The following is a 21914-nucleotide window of genomic DNA, read 5'->3' as shown; positions in this document are numbered from 1 at the left end:
ACGCCTGGGAAGATAAGAGAGTGACTCAACCAGGTCATTCCTGATGAGCACTCAGGAGCTGACCATGGCTAGCAGTCAAACTGCACCATCTGCTGCCACCCTAAAGATGTAAAAGATAGATGGACTGGATCAAAACAAGAAATAGACCTGATTTGTTTTATATTCATTTGCTTCCTTCCTCTCTCCATGAAATCAACAGCCTGCTAAACCCAGGGTTTTGAATTCGATCCTTGAGGGGGTCATTCTGTGAGACAGTTGTTTGTGTTTCTCCTTGATGCAAAGCTGCCCCCTTTGTGGACTAATTCCCTGTAAGCCATGTTGTCAGTCTCCCCTCCCTTCATCAGAGCAATGGCAGACAATCGTTTTGTGCCATTTTTCAGCCCAGACGCCATAGCACTGGGATCACGGAGCCCACTCAGATCACCGCGGCAGTTATGAGCACTGTAAACACCACACACATTATCCTTGAGTATATGCAGAACCAGAACCTGCCAAAGCAAAACCAGGCGAGGAGGCAACAGTAGCGCGGTGACGAAAGTGATGAGGACATAGACATGGACATAGACTTCTCGCAAAGTATTGGCCCCGGCAGTGTGCACATCATGGTGTTAATGGGGAAGGTTCACGGTGTGGAATGCCACTTCTGGGCCCGGGAAACAAGCACAGACTGGTGGGACCGCATAGTGTTGCAGGTCTGGGAGGATTCCCAGTGGCTGTGAAACTTTCAAATGTGTAAGGGCACTTTCATGGAACTTTGTGACTTGCTTTCCCCTGCCCTGAAGCACCAGAATACCAAGATGACAGCAGCCCTCATGTTTGAGAAGCGAGTGACGATAGCCCTGTGGAAGCTGGCAACATCAGACAGCTAGCAGTCAGTCAGGCATCAGTTTGGAGTGGGCAAAACTACTGTGCGGACTGCTATGATCCAAGTAGCCAACGCAATCAAAGAGCTGCTGATATCAAGGGTAGTGACTCTAGGAAATGTTCAGGTCATAGTGGATGGCTTTGCTGCAGTGGGATTCCCTAACTGTGGTGGGACAATAGATGGAACCCATATCCCTAGATGGAACCCATATCTTGGCACCAGAGCACCAAGCCAGCGAGTACATAAGCCGAAAGGGGTACTTTTCAATGCTGCTGCAAGCACTGATGGATCACAAGGGACGTTTCACCAACATCAACATGAGATGACCTGGAAAGGTACATGACGCTTGCATCTTCAGGAATTCTGTTCTGTTTCAAAAGCTGCAGGAAGGGACTTTCTTCCCAGACCAGAAAATAACCACTGGGGATGTTGAAATGCCTATAGTTATCCTTGGGGACCCAGTTTACCCCTTAATGCCATGGCTCATGAAGCCATACACGGGCAGTCTGGACAGTAGTCAGGAGCTCTTCAACTATAGGCTGAGCAAGTGTACAATGGTGGTAGAATGTGCATTTGGACTTTTAAAAGCACGCTGGTGCAGTTTACTCACTCGGATAGACCTCAGCGAAACCAATATTCCCATTGTTATTACTGCTTGCTATGCGCTCCACAATATCTGTGAGAGTAAGGGGGAGACATTTATGGTGGGGTGGGAGAAATGGTCCCAGTTTCACACGCAGAGCCAGGTAGGCAGGCAGACCTTCAGAGTCTCAATGCGTGGATGAGACAATGGTGTAGAGAAGAGGGGTTTATGTTCATTAGGAACTAGGGAAACTTTTGGGATGGGGGTAATCTATACAGGAGAGATGGGCTCCACCTAAACCAAAGTGGAACCAGACTGCTGACACTAAACATTAAAAAGTTTGTAGAGCAGTTTTTAAACTAGGAGATGGGGGAAAGCCGACTGCTGCAGAGGAGCGTGTGGATGGGACTGTCATAAACAGATAGCTAAGGGTTAATATCTCTTTCACCTGAAGCACCTGACCAGAGGACCAATCAAGAAACCGGATTTTTTCAACTCTGGGTGGAGGGAAGTTTGTGTCTAAGTCTTTGTTTTCTCTCTGCCTGCTTTCTCTGAGCTTTGGAGAAGTAGTTCTGTTTTCTAATCTTCTGTTTCTAAGTGTAAGGACCAAGAGATCAGATAGTAAGTTATAGGGTTTCTTTTCTTTGGTATTTGCATGAATATAAGTGCTGGAGTGCTTTGATTTGTATTCTTTTTGACTAAGGCTGTTTATTCAATATTCTTTTAAGCAATTGACCCTGTATTGTGTCACCTTAATACAGAGAGACCATTTGTATGTATTTTTCTTTCTTTTTATATAAAGCTTTCTTTTAAGACCTGTTGAAGCTTTCTTTACTGGGAAATTTCAGGAAAATTGAGTCTGTACTCATCAGGGAATTGGTGGGAGGAAGAAATCAGGGGGGAGATCTGTGTGTGTGTTGAATTTGCTAGCCTGATTTTGCATTCCCTCTGGGGGAATAGGAAAGTGCTTTTTGTTTCCAGGACTGGGAACGGAGAGGGGGAGTCACTCTGTTTGGATTCACAGAGCTTGTGTCTGTGTATCTCTCCAGGAGCACCTGGAGGGGGGAAGGGAAAAAGGATTATTTCCCTTTGTTGTGAGACTCAAGGGATTTGGGTCTTGGGGTCCCCAGGGAAGAGTTTTCAGGGGGACCAGAGTGCCCCAAAACACTCTAATTTTTTGGGTGGTGGCAGCAAGTACCAGATCCAAGATGGTAACTAAGCTTGGAGGTTTTCATGCTAACCCCCATATTTTGGACGCTAAGGTCCAAATCTGGGACTAAGGTTATGACAGGGACACAGACTTCTCTTAGGGGATAGTCTGATGATAGAGATTCTCCAGGTTATAGTCAGGAACAGAGGACGGAAGAGGATAATGTAAGGGCCGGATCAGATGATAAACAGTCACATAAAAAAGAATCTGGCACATCAGAAAAGGGCAGACAAATAAACAGGGACAAGTTTTTAAAGGGCTTGTACACAAATGCTAGAAGTCTAAATAATAAAATGGGTGAACTAGAGTGCCTTGTGATAAAGGAGGATAGTGATATAATAAGTACCACAGAAACCTGGTGGACTGAGAGCAATCAATGGGACACAATCATTCCAGGGTACAAAATATATCGGAAGAACAGAACAGGTCGTGCAGGGGGAGGAGTGGCACTATATGTGAAAGAAAATGTAGATTCAGATGAAGTAAAAAATCTTAAGCGAATCCACATGTTCCATAGAATCGCTATGGATAGAAATTTCATGCTCTAATAAAAATATAACATTAGAGATCTATTATCGACCACCTGACCAGGACAGTAATAGTGATGATGAAATGCTACGGGAAATTAGAAAGGCTATCAAAATTAAGAACCCAATAATAGTGGGGGATTTCAATTATCCCCATATTGACTGGGATCATTTCACTTCAGGAAGAAATGCAGAGATAAAATTTCTCGATACTTTAAAAGACTACTTCATGGAGCAGCTGTTACAGGAACCCACAAGGGGCGAGGCAACTGTAGATTTAATCCTGAGTGGAGCGCAGGACCTGGTCCAAGAGGTAACTATAGCTGGACCGTTTGGAAATAGTGACCATAATACAATAGCATTCAACATCCCTGTGGGAGGAAGAACACCTCAACAGCCCAACACTGTGGCATTTAATTTCAAAAGAGGGAACTATACAAAAATGAGGGGGTTAGTTAAACAAAAGTTAAAAGGTACAGTGACCAAAGTGAAATCCCTGCAAGTTGCATGGGCCCTTTTTAAAGACACCATAATAGAGGCCCAACTTCAATGTATAACCCAAATTAAGAAACACAATAAAAGAACTAAAAAAGAGCCACTGTGGCTTAACAATCATGTAAAAGAAGCAGTGAGATATAAAAAGACTTCCTTTAAAAAGTGGAAGTCAAATCCTAGTGAGGCAAATAGAAAGGAGCACAAACACTGCCATCTTAAGTGCAAGAGCAGAATAAGAAAAGCCAAAGAGGACTTTGAGGAACGGCTAGCCAAAAACTCAAAAGATAATAACAAAATGTTTTTTAAGTACACCAGAATCAGGAAGCCTGCTAAACAACCAGTGGGGCCCCTTGACGATCGAGTTACAGAAGGAGAGCTTAAAGACGATAAAGTCATTGCGGAGAAACTAAATGGATTCTTTGCTTCAGTCTTCACGGTTGAGGATGTTAGGGAGATTCCCAAACCTGAGCCGGCTTTTGTAGGTGACAAATCTGAGGAACTGTCACAGACTGAAGTGTCACTAGAGGAGGTTTTGAAATTAATTGATAAACTCAACATTAACAAGTCACTGGGACCAGAATGGCATTCACCCAAGAGTTCTGAAAGAACTCAAATGTGAAGCTGCGGAACTATTAACTAAGGTTTGTAACTTGTCCTTTAAATCAGCTTCGGTACCCAGTAACTGGAAGTTAGCTAATGTAACGCCATTATTTAAAAAGGGCTCTAGAGATGATCCTGGCAATTACAGACCGGTAAGTCTAATGTCAGTACCAGGCAAATTAGTCGAAACAATAGTTAAGAATAAAATTGTCAGACACATAGAAAAACATAAACTGTTGAGCAATAGTCAACATGGTTTCTGTAAAGAGAAATTGTGTCTTACTAATCTATTAGAGTGCTTTGAAGTGGTCAAAAAACATGTGGACAAGGGGGATCCAGTGGACATAGTGTACTTAGATTTCCAGAAAGCCTTTGACAAGGTCCCTCACCAAAGGCTCTTACGTAAATTAAGCTGTCATGGGATAAAAGGGAAGGTCCTTTCATGGACTGAGAACCGGTTAAAAGACAGGGAACAAAGGGTAGGAATTAATGGTAAATTCTCGGAATGGAGAGGGGTAACTAGTGGTGTTCCCCAAGGGTCAGTCCTAAGACCAATCCTATTCAATGTATTCATAAATGATCTGGAGAAAGGGGTAAACACAGAGGTGGCAAAGTTTGCAGATGATACTAAACTACTCAAGATAGTTAAGACCAAAGCAGCTTGTGAAGAACTTCAAAAAGATCTCACAAAACTAAGTGATTGGGCAACAAAATGGCAAATGAAATTTAATGTGGATAAATGTAAAGTAATGCACACTGGAAAAAATAACTCCAACAATAGGGCAAATTTAGCTACGGCGGGTCAGGAAAAAGATCTTGGGGTCATCGTGGATAGCTCTCTGAAGATGTCCACGCAGTGTGCAGAGGCAGTCAAAAAAGCAAACAGGATGTTAGGAATCATTAAAAAGGGGATAGAGAATAAGACTGAGAATATATTATTGCCCTTATATAAATCCTTGGTACACCCACACCCGAATACTGTGTACAGATGTGGTCTCCTCACCTCAAAAAAGATATTCTAGCACTAGAAAAGATTCAGAAAAGGGCAACTAAAATGAGTAGGGGTTTGGAGAGGGTCCCATACGAGGAAAGATTAAAGAGGCTAGGCCTCGTCAGCTTGGAAAAGAGGAGACTAAGGGGGGATATGATAGAGGTATATAAAATCATGAGTGATGTGGAGAAAGTGGATAAGGAAAAGTTATTTACTTATTCCCATAATACAAGAACTAGGGGTCACCAAATGAAATTAATAGGTAGCAGGTTTAAAACAAATAAAAGGAAGTTCTTCTTCACACAGTGCACAGTCAACTAGTGGAACTCCTTTCCTGAGGAGGTTGTGAAGGCTAGGACTATAACAATGTTTAAAAGGGAACTGGATAAATTCATGGTGGCTAAGTCCATAAATGGCTATTAGCCAGGAAGGGTAAAGAATGGTGTCCTTAGCCTCTGTTCATCAGAGGATGGAGATGGATGGCAGGAGAGAGATCACTTGATCATTGCCTGTTAGCGTCACTCCCTCTGGGGCACCTGGCATTGGCCACTGTCGGTAGACAGATACTGGGCTAGCTGGACCTTTGGTCTGACCCGGTACGGCCGTTCTTATGTTATGTTCTTATTTTGAGGCAAATCGCCTGGCCACTGATTACACGCAGCTGGACACCAGGGCAGTTAGAAGAGTACAGGAGGGCAGCAGTGTGCATGAGAGAAGCTTTGAAAACCAGTTTCATGACTGGCCAGGCTACAGAATGAAAGTTCTGTTTGTTTCTCCTTGATGAACCACACCCCCAGTTCACTCTACTTCCCTGTAAGCTAGCCACCCTCCCCTCCTTCCTTCGATCACCACTTTCAGAGGCAATAAAGTCATTGTTGCTTCACATTCATGCATTCTTTACTAATTCATCACACAAATAGGGGGAAAACTTCCAAGGTAGCCCGGGAGGGGTGGTGGAGGAGGGAAGCACTGGGTGGTGGGGGAGGGTGGATGAGGGGAGGAGGGAAAGACAAGGACACACTGCTCTTTAAACCTTAAAAACTTTAAAACTTATTGGAGGTCAGCCTTCTGTTGCTTGGGCAATCCTCTCGAGTGGAGTGGCTGGGTGGCTGGCAGCCCCCCCACTGCATTCTTGGGCATCTGGGTGAGGAAGCAATGGAACTTGGAGAGAGGGGCTGTTGGTTACACAGGGGCTGTAGCGGTGGTCTGTGCTCCTGCTGCCTTTCCCACAGCTCAACCATACGCTGGAGCACATGAGTTTGATCTTCCAGCAGCCTGAGCATCGACTCTTGCCTTCTGTCAGCAAGCTCATGCCACTTATCATCTTCATCCCGCCACTTATTTTCTTCAGCATGCCACCTCTCCTCACGTTCATATTGTGCTTTCATGCACTCTGACTTTGTCTGCCTTCACACATTCTCTGTGCATTGTGCTCTGTCGGTCTGAGAGGACAGCAGCAGCTCAGAGAACATTTCAATCCAAGTGCGTTTTTTTCGCCTTCTAATCTTCACTAGCCTCTGTGAAGGAGAAACATTTGTAGCTGGTGGAGGAAAAGGGAGAGTGGTTAAAAAGACACATTTTAGAGAAAACTGGGTACACTCTTTCATGTTAAACCTTGCTGTTCACATCAGACAGCACGTGCTTTCGTTACAAGGTCACATTTTGCTCTTGTATTGAGAGCCTGCTGATTTGGTGTGAGAGATCACTCACACTTCACCCATCCCCCCACCGCGTGACTAACAGCGGGGAACATTTCTTTTCAGTCATAGCCAAACAGCCGAGCAGGAACAGGCACCTCTGAATGTCCCCTTAATAAAAGCACCCTATTTCAACCAGGTGACCATGAATGGTATCACTCTCCTGAGGATAACACAGTGAGATAAAGAACGGATGTTGTTTGAATGCTAGCAAACACCGGGACTATTTGCTGCCATGCTTTGTTATGCAATGATTCCCAACTACATGCTATTGGTCTGTATAATACTTATGGAGATGTCCCTGGAGGATTTCTGCTCCATCGTCATCCACGTTAACAGACTTTTCCAGTAGCTGTACTGGCTGCGAATGCCAGGGCAAATTGATCATTAAACACACTTGCTTCTAAATCATATGTAATATTTACAAAGGTACACTCACCAGAGGTCCCTTCTCTGCCTTCAGGGTCCGGGAGCCCGTCTTGGGTAGGTTCGAGGGTTACTGGCTCCAGGTCCAGGGTGAAAAACATATCTTGGCAGTTGGGGAAATCAGTTTCTCTGCTTCCTTGCTGTGAGCTATCTTCAATCTCTTCATCATCATCTTCTTTGTCCCTAAAACCCACTTCCGTGTTGCATGATCCTCTATTGATGGAGTCAAAGCACAGGGTTAGGGTAGTGGTAGCTGCACCCCCTAGCACGGCATGCAGCTCGTCATAGAAGCAGCATGTTCGGGGCTCTGCTCTGCAGCGGCCGTTTGCCTCTCTGGTTTTGTGGTAGGCTTGCCTTAGCTCCTTAATTTTCACATGGCACTGCTGCGCGTCCCTGTTATAGCCTCTGTCCTTCATGCCCTTTGAGACTTTTTCTAATGTTTTGGCATTTTGTTTACTGGAACAGAGTTCAGCTAACATGGATTCATCTCCCCATATGGCGAGCAAATCCCACACCTCCCATTCAGTCCATGCTGGAGCTCTTTTGCGATTCTGGGACTCCATCATGGTTACTCATGCTGATGAGATCTGCACTCACCTGCACCTTGCCACACTGGCCAAACAGGAAATGAGATTCAAAAGTTTGCGGGCCTTTTCCTGTCTACCTGGCCAGTGCATCTGAGCTGAGAGCGCTGTCCAGAGCGGTCACAATGGAGCACTCTGGGGTAGCTCCCGGAGGCCAATACCATCGAATTGTGCCCACACTACCCCAAATTCAACCCAGCAAGGCTGATTTCAGCACTAATCCTCTTGTCGGATATAGAGTAAAGAAATTGATTTAAAGAGCCCTTTAAGTAAAAAAAAAAGGGCTTCGTCGTGTGGACGGGTTCAGGCTTATTTCGAGACAACGCTGCTAAATTCAACCTAAAATCATAGTGTAGACCAGGCCTAATCCCCAGAGCAACGTACAAACTGGGGGAAGATAGGTGTTACTTGCTTGCTTTGCCCAGTCCAGTAAGGATGCTTGGACTTCACCTTCCCCATCTGGCCCCTATAGGGCAGCTTACACAGAATAGCTGCGGGGCAAGAAGGAGTTCCCTCATACCTTTTAGCCTAATGGTTAGGGTACTCACCTGGGATGGAGGAAACTCACAGTTCAAGTCCCCCATTTGCCTGATGAAGAGAAAGGATTTAAGAGGGATCTGCTATCTCTCAGGGGCATGCCCTGGGCTATGGCATGTTCTGAGAGGGCTCCCTCGATCTCCCCTACTGCAGCTGTTCCACTGTGGACAAATCATGAAAGAACGATGGGGCAGGGGAAAGGAGAGTGAGCACAAGCATGAGATTGGTTCTGTCACTAGGTGGTTATACCGTGGTCACCTTGGAAGTGGAAGAACTAGGATCCAGTCCCCTGCTCCAATGACTTTTTATATTTTATTCACAGAGGAACAGCTTCAACAGGGGAGCCTGAGGGAGTCCCATTGGGCTAAAAGTTATGAGGGAGCTGTTCCTCCTCCTTCTCAGGCCTATTGCACGAGATGTGGAGCCCTCACAGCTGAACCTCAAGGGAGGGTTTGCAGCTGAGAATCTCAAGCAGAGGACGGCACCTGCCTGGATTTAAGAGCCTAATTCCCTGAGAGGGGGTCAGGTTTAGGACACATCCCCTGCCTCAGCATCTCCCATTGGCTAGGGAGCCATTTAATGTGCTGATTTTTGTGACTCCTATTCTGAGATGCCTATCTCTTTTCATTCAGTGTATAAGACCCCAGGCACCTATACCAGATTTTGTGAATCCCAGTGAATTTCTAGGCACCTAAATGTTGAGTGTGGTGATACCCAGCATCGTCAGACCTAAATTCCTTTGTAAATCTAGCCCTTCAAGCTAAGGAACCTATTGGCTTTATTTACCTTGCTTACCTCTACAAATAAATCACAGAGAGAAACTAAGCTGATTGTTCCTTCTCTCCACAGCAGACGAAAGCAGAACACAAAACTTGGCTAGAGCAATAAAATGTTTACAAAGAACAGCCCACTCAAAACAAAAAAACTAAATCTGCTGACTGATGGTTTTAAAAAGGCTCTGATCTCCAAAATGGCTCTCTTCTGAAGCGTTGATTTCTCTGTTCACTTACAGTACTGAACCCACTGACCTGGACAAATGAGCTAAATTTGAGGGGGGAGGGGAATCAAACAAAACTTGCTTCCAGTGTGATTTCCCAATTCCCTCAGTTCTAGATAACACTTGAGTTCCCCAGGCTTTGTTAGATTGTTGGTAATGGTTGTAGTTCCTTTCACAGAAATGTTCTTTCACAGGAAAGATGCACTAATACTGCATGATATTGTTAACAATGGTTCCTTATCCCCTGCCTGTGAGGATTAATTAAATTGACATATGCTCAACAAACAGTCAAATTTCCTGCCACTGAAATCAATAGGCCAGATTCTTGGGCTCACAAAGGTCCTTTTGCACTGCTCTGGTGGGGCAAAGGTGTAAAGCCAATTTAACAGTTGAGCTGAGAATTTCCCTGGCATAGATCGAAATAGTATGAAGACTATCCTGGGTCCACTGGAAAAAGGGCCTCATTTTGATTTTTTTTTTTTAAAAAGCCTCAATGAACTCCTATGCAAAAACTGAGTCCACAATCGAGATCATAACTAAATATGAAATACACGTCAAATAGTTTTGCATTTTATAACAAACATTTTGCCTAACTCTAATTCTGTCCTATGATGATAAACTGATCACAGATAAAGGCATATTTAAATTCTCTCTCTTATGCCTTAAATGCAGATGTTTAGCTGGAATTTGAATTCAGGTCTTTTCAGTGTTAATATTTAGCAGATGGGTAAACAAGAGTTGCTGTAGTCTGATAGTAGCCAGAAATGAAATGCAAGTGATATTTTCAAACCTGACCATCTGCTATCAGCAGCCAGTTGTCCAAGTACCCTTGTGAGCCCAAGAATCTTATTCAAGTACCCAGCTGATACCTGAATGCAATTGCTATTTAATAACAATGCCTATTTCTTATATATCACTTTTCACCCGTAGATCTCAAAGCACTTATTAATGGAGTCAATAGAATCATCCCCACTTTTACAGAAGGGGAAACTGAGGCACAGAGAGATCTGACTTGCCCAAGGTCACCTAATAGGCCAGTGGCAGAACTAGGATTAGAACCCAAGTTCCTAGTTGAGTGCTCTGTCAGTTAGGCCATGGTAGGTATGTGACATTGTTGCTACTGTCTGTACTGCACACCATGGAATGTGCTCTATCAGTAGATCTGGATCTCTCTCTTCCAGTCCTTGTAAGCAGGGATATGTCTCTATTAAATACTTATTTTGTTTTGCATCATTTCTATCATCACTGCTCACCTGCCATTCTTCTTTTACCATTCTTCTTCCACATGTTCCTGGTCAGCCCTCCTCCCTGAACTCCCTTCCACACACACTAAGCTGCACAGAGGCAGGCAGGAGAAGAGACACTCTCCCTCCTCTTGCAAACACTGCAGGGCTAAGGGAGCTGTTGTGACTCCCTGTGAAATTCTTCAGCTAAAAGACTGACTGGGGATGCGGCTTGCTGACATTCTCTAGCAGAGCTATTCTGAACCCATATGTGATTCCCATAATGTGATTTTGGGATCCATTCCAAAGCATCTTAAAGTACAGTTTTTGTAAAGCTTCACATTGCACTGGGTTCTGGCTGCATTTCTTTATCAGCTACAATTAGAGTAACTGTTTTAATCACACAAGCCAGTGACTGTAAATCTCTAGCAATATTTTATAACAATGAGATCTACAAATAAAAGGTGTTAACTGGTAGTTAAAATACATTTTCTCTCTCTCTCTCTCTCGCTCTCTCTTAGTTTCTTTTCAGTCCTAGCTTCTACCTAAGAACTTGTTTTGGAAAATTATTTTCTTGGATAGGCTTAAAGAATAGAGAACTGGTGGAGTGCAAGAATGCATTGGCCCATAATCATGTCTTTTCCGATGAAGCGTGATTCAAAATAGCCTTAATTTTTCTGTGGCTGGTGGTGAGCAATGTGTTAGGTGATGGGACAACACTTTGGCAGTAACTATAATTCAAGCAAATGGATGGTCTAATTACTAAATGGAATTACTCTAAATGTGCATTGACTGGTTATTGACCTGACCCTGACATACAGAAATAGAACCACTAACTACTGGGTACTTCAGTCCCACTCTTATACTGGTCTGGGCTGCAGTACTATGTCTGGTCAACATGATGGTCTATACCATAAGTTTAATACAATTGTTGGCAAACCGCACTTATGGCATGATCCAAAACTCACTGATTGCAAAAGAAGCCTTTCCACAGATTTCAAAGGGCTTTGGAGATTGTCAGCCAAATACACTATTGAATTAAGTGAACTCAGCTCCACTGAAGTCAATGGAATTGTGCCATGCCAGCAGTGAATCTGGCCCATAAATTTTGTTCTATAGGCATGGGAGTGGCATCATTCATTTCAATAGTTGATGTGGCAATTACATTTTCATGCCCATCAGCACATAGACTATGCTCTGTGCCCAATTACACCGTGAAGAAGGTCTTGCTTTTTCCCTCAATCATTTTTAAATGTGCTCTTGTGTTTCAGTGTGTTGTTGAAACATGAACTATTTGCATGTATATTTTTTATTCTTTTCGTTATGTTTGTGCATCACGGTAACCTCTCTCTCTGTTAAACACTGGCAATAGAATAAGGTTGATTATATGATTATGATTTTCATGGTTTTCATTTAGTGGACTGTTAATAGAGGAAACATAAAATCACGTGACTTGTAAACGTTCCGATAGAATATAATATGGGACTTTAGTAGATGTAGCAGAAATTTAGAGTTATCTGAATACTTACCTTTCCAGAACAAGAGTCTCCATTCTGTGCATATATTAGAGGCACTGGTTTAGATTCACAAAAGGACTTAGATACCTAATTGCAATAGGCACTATTGGTATGCACAAAAATCCCACTCAGCTGCTGCCGAACTCTGTAGTCACCAAAATCTACTTGGCACCTAAGTTTTTGCAGTAAAAGTTCCCCAGGCACCTATGTTTCTGCTTCTGAGCACCGTGCACTGCTGCCTCACTCTAGGCACCCGAATTTTTATCTCCTAACTAAGCCCCAGTGTGCTTCACAAGCCTATGCAAGATAGATAGGAGTTTCTCACCTATCTTGCCTGTGAGGTGTGATCCAGTAAGCAGGCTCAGAGCACGCCTAACCCACCACAAAACATCAGTCAGCCTAACTTCCATACCTGGAAAGATACAGGAACAAATTATTAAACAATCTGTTTGTAGGTATCTAGATCAGTGGTAGGTAACCGGCAGTCTGCAGGCCCCACACAGCCCGTCAGGGTAATCCGCCGGCGAGCCGCAAGATCATTTGTTTACACTGACTGTCTGCAGCTCCTAGTGGCTGCAGTTCGCCGTTCCTGGCCAATGGGAGCTGTGGGAAGTGGTGGCCAGCATGTCCCTGCCAGAACTGCTTCCCGCAGCTCCCATTGGCTGAGAATGGTGAACCACAGCCACTGGGAGCTGTAGGCGGCCATGCCTGCAGACAGTTAATGTAAACAAACTGTCTTGTGACTCACCAGTGAATTACCCTAATGGGCCGTGTGCAGGCCGCAGGTTGCCCACCACTCATCTAGAGCAGTGGTTCTCAAAGCCAATCCACCGCTTGTTCAGGGAAAGTCCCTGGCGGGCCGGGCCTGTTTATTTACCTGCCGCGCCCGCAGGTTCGGCTGATCACCGCTCCCATTGGCCATGGTTCACTGCTCCAGGCCAATGGGGGTGGCAGAAAGTGGCACGGGTGGAGGGATGTGCTGGCCACCCTTCCTGCAGCCCCCATTGGCCTGGAACGGCTAACCGCAGCCAGTGGGAGCTGCAATCAGCCGAACCTGCAGATGTGGCAGGGGTTTTCCCTGAACAAGCGGCGGACTGGCTTTGAGAATCACTGATCTAGAGGATGGTGAATTGGTTTGAAATCAACAAGATGAAATTCAATAAAGACTAGTGGCAAAGTACTACACTAAGGAAGGAAAAACCAAATGCACAACTACAAAATGGGAGGAAACTGTCTAGGTGATAGTGCTGCTGCCGAAAAGGCTTTGGAGGGTTATAGTGGATCACAAATTGCATATAAGCCCACAATAAGATACAGTTGCAAAAAAAATAGATAAATAAAAAGACTAATATCATTCTAGGGTGTCTTAACAGAAGTGTCATATGAAAGACACAGAGATAATTGTTCTGCTCTACTCAGTACTGGTGAAGCCTCAGTAGGAGTATTTTTGTGCATCACACTTTAAGAAAGATGTGAACAAACTGGCAAACGTCCAGAGGAGAGCAACAAAAATGATCAGAAGTTTAGAAAATGTGACAGAGGAGGAAAGGTTAAAAGAACTGGACATGTTAAGGGCTGATGTAAAATGACAGTGATCAATTGTTCTCCATGTGCACAAAAGCTAGGACAAGAAGTAATGAGTTTAATCTGCAACAAGGGATATTTAGAACAAATTTTCCAATATCTAAACTAACTACTTAATGAGCTTGGCCCCTTTAAAACTTTGCCCTGATGCAGCGGAAGTGCTGTTTGTTCCAGGGGAGTGGAAAGAGAGAGGGTGACAGGGTATGTTTGTGTGTCTGGCGCTTCAGTCCAGAGGGCTGCTGCAAGCAGGTCTTCACAGAGTGAAGCAGCCGAGAACCAGCCTGAAGCCTGGAATAGAGAGGGCCAGGGCCAAGAGAAGCATTGAACCAGGGAGGAATCACCTGAGAAGGCCAGACCAGAGCTGGACCTGGTATCACTGCTGCCCAGAGCTATATGGGGCTGTGAGTACTGGGGCTTGTGACTTTGCACTGGGAATAAGGAGGGAGGTTTGGTGTCTTCCCTTTCATACTGTGGTACCACTGGGTCTGTGGGGCTCTTTTTGGATATAACCCTATTTTACCACACCCCTTATCACCCCCCACCCCCTGTTGTTTTTCCTCCATTCAGCCCTCTGTAAGCAAATATTTCCTATTCCAGTGTGTGTGTGTTCACTTGGGAGGAGAGGGGGGGTTGGAACTGGTGCCCCTGGGGTGAAAGTGAGTTTCACTCCTGTGTTCCTGCATGCACACCTTCTCTTGGCCAGAGCTGCTTACAGAGCAGACTCCATCTTGGCCACAAGGGCGCTATAGTTACACTACTGAGATAGTTACGTACTGGAAGAGGTTACCAAGGGAGGCTGTGGAGATTTTAAGAACCAGCTAGATGAACACCTGTGCAGGGGTGGTCTAGGTTTACTTGAGCCTGTGCCAGCACAGGGGGCTGAAATAGAAGATCCCTCTAGGTCTCTTCCAGCCCTTACGAGTCTAACAGGTAATTTTGTAAACCGTGTGTGATATTTACTCATGTGCAGAAGTTTGCCCAAGACCCATCTGCCATTAGACGCTACTTCAGTAAAGCACTTAAGCACATGCTAACTTTGAACCTGTGAGAGGTTCCAGTGAACTCAACAAGACTTATATGCTTAACATTAAATATTTGTTGAAGATGTTTTCTTGGAGCCAGGCTTTAAATCCCACTTAATCTCTTAAAATGGGGTTTAAGTGAGACTAAAGTGGAGCGTTGTCCTGGTGTTGATCCTCTGCACTGGGATGAATTCAGTCCTAAATGCATAGTTTAGCATTCACAACATGAATGCCCATCAGCAATGCCACATGCTTCCTAGCAGTGTGCTTCATTTCACAATCCAGTGCTATCATTAACAAAAATCCTGTTTGTTCCTTCATCTGTTCAACCATGCCTCCATTTTTCATTAGCTATACTATTTTGCTGTAAGGGAACATATCAGAGCATATTGCCATCCAGACCGCGGTCTCTAATTTTTCTGCGAAAAGTCTTGGCCTAGTAAACACTCTTGCCACTGTCGCTAGGAATTGTGCTTAGTTGAATAGAGTTCATAATGTGTTTTCTCACTCTTTTTCTGAATCAACTTTTGATGCTTAGGAGAGGCTGGCCTAAATCCCAAACTCTAACATGCATCCAATAGCTCAGCAGATGAATATTTTGCATTACTCTTCAGACTTACAAAGCCATGGACTGAAATATTCCTTCTCTATGCCCCTTTGCTGCAAAACATGGAGAAAATCAGCCCTAAATAACTAGCTAATAGGCTCATCTGTTATTTCCTTTGTCTGCAGTTTTCTTCCTTCTCCTGTTCTCTATCCAGTAGTGACTTGTTATGGTGCAATCTTATCTGAAATGTGAAGTTTCTGTTTTTTCAGGGTAACATGTAGCTTGGATTGCTAGCAAATTACCTGTAAACCAGCTGATAGAGAAAAAATCACTCCCAGGAAGATATAGCTTAATCCAGCTCCCATAGAAGTCAATGCAAGGTCTTCCACTGACTTCCATGGGAGCTTGACTGGGCTCCTAGAAAACAGGCAATGACTTTTTAGGCAAATTGTGTTTGCTACATGAAGTCCGTCATTGACATAGTAGCTAAGCAAAAATGCACATACAATTGCATACAATTTCCACAGTATCATTTCCCGCAGGTTCCTGCATTTTTGCTAAGTGTTGTGGAAGCATGAGATAGGTTTTAGGTAGCTCACATTTCATTGGGTGAAATAATCTCTGAGCAGCAAACTGCCTGCAAGAGGCCTATCCTGAAAATAGGGTTAAATGAGACTCTTAAGCAGTGGGAAAGCTTTCGCGCAGTCGCTCTGCATAGAGGTGAATTTCACCTATTTTGTATATTTTGCACTGTTCTACCAGACACCATAAGGGCAAATTCTCCCTGTGGGGAGAAACTCAATATTGGAGTCTCAGATGGAAATAGCTGATACTCTCGCTCTTTTTCCAGGTTTAATGTTTCAGGTTTTGAGTAAACATTTCTGCTGTGACCTGGCAACTACCTGAACAGAGCCCCATGTTTGCTCTTCCTTTTTCACATATTCTGAACTCTCTGACTCCAGGGTCAGGAAACTACAGGCAATAAATTAAAGGCCAGTTTCTGTCACTCTTACTCACAATGAGTTGGTCCGTTGACATCAGTGGTGTTGCCCAGAGAGTAAACTATGATTCAGTGTGAGTAAAGGCATCAAAATCTGGGCCTCAGTAACCAAATACTACTATGTGCTTGTTTTACCCACACTCTGTTCCATGTTGATTATAACATACCATGGAGAATTCCAAAATTCAACTTTAGAATTCTTTGGTGTTCTGAATGGGTGAAGAAGCAGTGTTTGAATCTGGATGAGGTTCAGACAGGCATTGTGGTTCAAGGCTGACTCAGGGCTGAAATGCACATTCATAGTTGAGGGAGCGGCGATTGCATACGTTCATCTAATGAGATTCCTTACCAGGAAAGCTGTGCTTATGAGATTTCAGTCCCCGATGAGTCTGGGTCATGATCCTGCAGGGTCCTGAGTACTTTCAGTGCAATGCTGCATACCCTCAACATCCATGAATTTCAATGGTATGACTCCAGCACTTTGCCAAGGCAGGCCCTGGAGCTGCAATACACCCAATCTGGAACTAGAACCATAGAAGCAGATTTGGATTTGAGAACTGAATGTGAAGTCCCTGGAAATTCAAAAGAGATTCTGGATTCAGGCCCATGTCTTGTTATGCACATAAATATGCATTATTACTTGTTTAGAGCTTGATCCTGCAAGGTGCTGAGCAACACCAGGGGGTGCTGGGATCCCTTAACTCCCATTGATTTCAGTCTGAGTCAAGGATGCTCTGTATCCTGGGGTTGCTCAGTTGCTTACAAGTTCAGGTCCTTCTTAGACATTTTCTCAATATCCAGGAATAGTTTAATTCAAAAGTAGATTCTGTCCTTAAAAGTGCCTACCTTGGCCCCCTCTTATCTTATGCAGTAAATGTATGTTTTGGCAGGAACAACAAATCCTGCATGCAGACGAGCAACTTCATTTGAAATATGTGCTAGACCTTCCCACCTGATATGCTTCATTTCACAAGCTGAGGCTGCCATTAGCAAATTGGTTTGCGCTTTTATCTGTGCTGTGCAAAGCACCAATTTTCCATTACTTTAACTACTTAGCCAAAAGGGAAAGGATCCAAACCTTTTGCCTTTAAAATGATTATATTGCATTTGCATATTCCATGCACAGAGTACAAATACAGCTGGAGCATCTTACAGTTGTTTAAAATCTTAGTGAAGTTTTGCTATGACCCAATATATACAGCAGGGATCTGCAACCTTTGGCACATGGCAGGTAGCACATCCCTTAGCCCGCACCACTTCCCGCAGCCCCCATTGGCCTGGAGCAGTGAACTGTGGCCAGTGGAAGCCACGATCGACTGAACCTGCGGTCATGGCAGGTAAACAAACCAGCCTGGCCCACCAGGAGGCTTACCCTGGCGGGCCGCATGCCAAAGGGTGCCAATCCCTGATATACAGTCAAAAACCAGGACTCTCACCACAAAAATCAGAAGATTGGCTTAAAAGTCATGAGACATTTACAAATACTAAATGTTTTTATGTCCTTCACCATGTCAGTATTGGTGCACAGGGCGGAAACCAGTCGCTTTCATGCCTCTACGTCATTGGCTGCAGCTGCTTCCCCTTGCTTTAAACGTACACACCCAAGAGTTTACAGTCCAAATGGACAAGACCACCAAAGGGATGACAAAAGGAAGGATTATCAGCCCCAATTTTCAGATGAGGACCTGATGCACAGTGACTTGCCCACGGTCACATAGGACGTTGGTGGCAGAATGGGAACTGAACCTGGATGCTGAGGATATGTTTACACTGCAATCAAAGATGTGACTGCATCATGTATAGACATACCTGAAATAGCTTTACAACCTCCTTCTATCCATAAGCGAAACAAACCATAGTGATTAACCAACCAACAGCAACGTTGACCTTGTCACAGTATAGCTTCTCTACACATAGGGCCTGGTATAAAAATGGTGTTAATGAAATAGGCTTGCAAATCTCCCTGGTTGGCCAGCACAACACCTGTATGGGGCTGAATTACATTCTGTACAAGCCTTTAATGAGCCTCAGCGTAGAATTTGTCTCTATGCCTATCATATTTTATCCACATGCTTGAAGAGAAAGGGTATGAAGACCTATGAAGCAATTTCAGCTGTGCATGCTAAATATTGTCCACAGGAGAAGCTGTTGTTCCTGAGATCAGTTGGTGAGGGCCTCCTGCAGCCTGGTACAACCTCCCACAGGTGATTGAATGAATTACTGTACTAGTCTCTGGTTCAGTCAGAGGCAAGGTGACTCAGCACCTCACAGGAAGCATTCAGCATCTTGCAGACTCAGGTCCAAGTAGAGGACTGCTGTCTGGAGTCACAGTACTTGGTTGTTACATTTGAGGAGATGCTGTGTTGCACTGAGAGAAAACGTCACATTCTCACAAACATCAGTGTATAGCAAGGATCGGCAACCTTTGGCACGCGGCCCATCAGGGAAATACGCTGGCGGGCCGGGATGGTTTGCTTACCTGCAGCGTCGGCAGGTTCTGCTGATCGCAGCTCCCATTGGCTGCGATGTACCGTTCCAGGCCAATGGGAGGTGCGGAACAGACGCTGCCTGTAAACAAACCGTCTCAGCCCGTCAGCGGATTTCCCTGATGAGCTGTGTGCCAAAGGTTGCCAGTCCCTGGGGTATACTATACCAAATGGAGACCTTCGGGATTCTGTTTTAATTGGCATTCAAGGAAAAGCTAATGAATGAAGTAGTCTAGATGAAAGTGTCTGCACTATAGCCGTTGTAAGTGAACAGAAAGTTGAAAGGGTCTGTGATGAGGGTATTCACCCTACAACTTCCTGAAGGGATGAAGGTATGAAGGCAGGCTGGATGGGCCACTTAACCACCTAGGCTGAATCTGAAGGGGAGCAGGGATCAATAATATTTTATTAAGGATGAAGCTCACCTGGACAGGAACAGGTGGGACTTCTATAAAGCAAAGAAGCTGAGACCAGAAGGAGGCTGCAGGGGGAAATAATCTGCTGTCACTCCCTGACAGGAGGGAGGTTTGTTACAGATTACAGGGTCTGACACAAAGCCAGAGGAGGAAGCAGCCACAGGGAGTGGAGGAAGCTTGGGTGAGTGCTAAACCCAGAGGTGCCAGAGGAAAGAAAGAGGGGGTAGGACAGAGCCCAGGGAAGTAACAACCAGGTCCGGGAGTCAATAGAACCATTGTTGCGGAGCATAGGGTGTGTGGGCTGGAACCTGGGGTAGTTCATGGGCCTGGGTTCCTCTACCAGCCACCAAGTATGTGGCACAGCTTTGGATTTAGAACGGAGGACTTTTTGGAAAGGCAGAGGAACAGCTTCTCCAGAGAAATGCTGACAGACCTTCTTGGAGGGGAGAATTAAATGCCCTGGCCGAAGGGTCGAGTCACAAAGAAGAAGAATATCCAGACCTGGAGGGTGAGATGGAGACAATAGGCAGAGTGACCGCAGAAAGGGGTGTCTGACCAGTAGAGAGCTAATCCCCAGATGAGTGATAAGGTGGCACACCAGCAGTGAGTAGCAACCCCATTACAAGGTCCAAATGATTAGGTCCCACCGTGACCTGAGCTAGAAGTTGATAACTACCACTTATGTGCCTAGTTTTGCGTTACAGTGGAAAATAAACAGGAAATAGTTCAGTAACTGGAGCATGACTGGAACAAACTCTACTGTGGTTAAAAGCTTGTGCATTGTGGATACATAACACTACTCTTCAGGGTTGGCAGGCTTTTTGCTTTGATAATGAAAAATGTTTAAAAGTAAACTCCGCATAGTTTAAAGAATTCATATAATCTATCAAATTATAACCAACCTTTGAGCACAAGTATAAAAGACTATATTATGTTTGGCACATGCAGTAAAACCTTCCCACCTATAGTCTCTTAATGCAACTCTTTACCCTCTTGTATAAAGGACTACTGATGCCTCTGTCACTCTGTGACAGAAGTGGAGCTGATACGTATCACTGTTATGAATACCGTTGAACCTGCTAGGTAAGCATTTGAGAATAGTGATATGTAGTCTAGTTATTGAGGGAGACTGTATAATTTATAGTAGGGTGATAGCATATTTATTGAATGCAGTAGGGGCTGTGGGAAGAATAAACAGGGAGGCAACATAACGGCTTCCTAGTGAAGACCATGTAGGTCACTGGTGGGCAACCTGTGGCCTGCGGGCCACATGTGGCACATCAGGGTAATCTGCTGGCAGGCCCCAAGAGTGTTTACATTGCCTGTCTGCAGGCATGGCTGCCCACAGCTCCCAGTGGCCATGGTTCGCTGTTCCTGGCCAATGGGAGCTGCAGAAAGTGGTGCGGGACACAGGGACGTGCTGTCCCCCGCTTTCCGCAGCTCCCATTGGCCAGAAACAGTGAACTGCGACCACTGGGAGCTGCGGCCTGCCATGCCTGCAGACAGGCAACGTAAACAAACTGTCTCGCGCCCATCAGCGGATTATCCTGACGAGCTGCAGGTTGCCCACCACTGATCTAGGTGCACTCTAGAAAAGCAATGAGTCAAGCTGTTAGCTTGAGTCTCCAACACCCTGTAAACCTTGTTTTGCCAGAACTAGGAGGCTGGAGAGCAAATGGAGACTGAAGAGTTAAAAAGCACTTCCTGAAGAGGAAAAGAGGAGTCGCTTGTGAGCAGCCATCTAGGCAGACAGGCTGGCACATACAAGGCTGTGTGGAGGAGTCTGAAGGAATTGGGCCTCCTAGATCCAGGGAGTGGTAAGCCTTAGCGAAGAATTAGGTATGTGTACAATAGGCTTTATTGTTTTAAAATATACTTTCTCTGAAATGTTTTTGTTCTAAATGCATGATTCTTTCCTTTAAGTAGGCTGTTTGGTCACTAATGACCACTGTTATTGCCCCAGGGGAATGGAATTGCGTAAACCAGACCTGCTGAGGTGATCACAATTGAGACCCAGGGGACTGCAACCCAGCTCCTGGTCTGAGAATGAAGAATCATGTCATTCCATCCCAAGAGAGGAGACAACGCAAGGCCTGAGACCTAGAAGGATGTGCACTGAGAGACCAGAAAGGCTCAGAGGCACAGTTTACCTGGTAACTGTGAAAGCTTTATGGGCAGTTTTTCAGCACTCGTCCTCCCTTGTCCTTTATTAACAATAAACACTCTCCCTTCTCCTGCTTACTGACTTAACTTGGTCTTTGTTGGTGGGGTAGCTCAGGGACCCTCCTTGCAGCCAGCACCCTCTGCTCCCCACATCCACACCATCTGCAGCCTACATCTCTATTGCAGCTTCATGAATTTGCATGGTGCATGGTTCTGGGTTCCCAGAGAAGTGGACTAGTTTTAACATTTGCTTTCTTAGGAATTTTAACCCACTTTGTCATTGTAGATTACAAACAAAGCGAAATCCAAGTCAATTTTCTTTAGTTTTGTTAACACACAGATAATTTTTGAGAGTTGAGATAGCAACTGTTGCCTGTTGAGCTACGGACTGTAAATGCAGCTCCCTTATTTCTTTACTGTTTCATGAATCCCCAAAGTATAACT

At 44.7% G+C, this 21914-nt stretch overlaps 1 long non-coding RNA gene across 1 annotated transcript; it reads left to right on the top strand.

Moving 5' to 3' along the window:
- Positions 1-14085: 14085 nt before the first annotated feature.
- Positions 14086-21525, top strand: LOC115646426. The gene is made up of 3 exons (XR_003999023.1): positions 14086-14237; positions 20962-21146; positions 21271-21525. It is a non-coding gene; the product is annotated as an uncharacterized LOC115646426 (long non-coding RNA).
- Positions 21526-21914: the final 389 nt, after the last annotated feature.

This window comes from Gopherus evgoodei, chromosome 1, assembly GCF_007399415.2.
Source record: "Gopherus evgoodei ecotype Sinaloan lineage chromosome 1, rGopEvg1_v1.p, whole genome shotgun sequence".
NCBI classification, from domain to species: Eukaryota; Metazoa; Chordata; order Testudines; family Testudinidae; genus Gopherus; species Gopherus evgoodei.
This window is presented reverse-complemented; position numbering and strand designations above follow the sequence as displayed.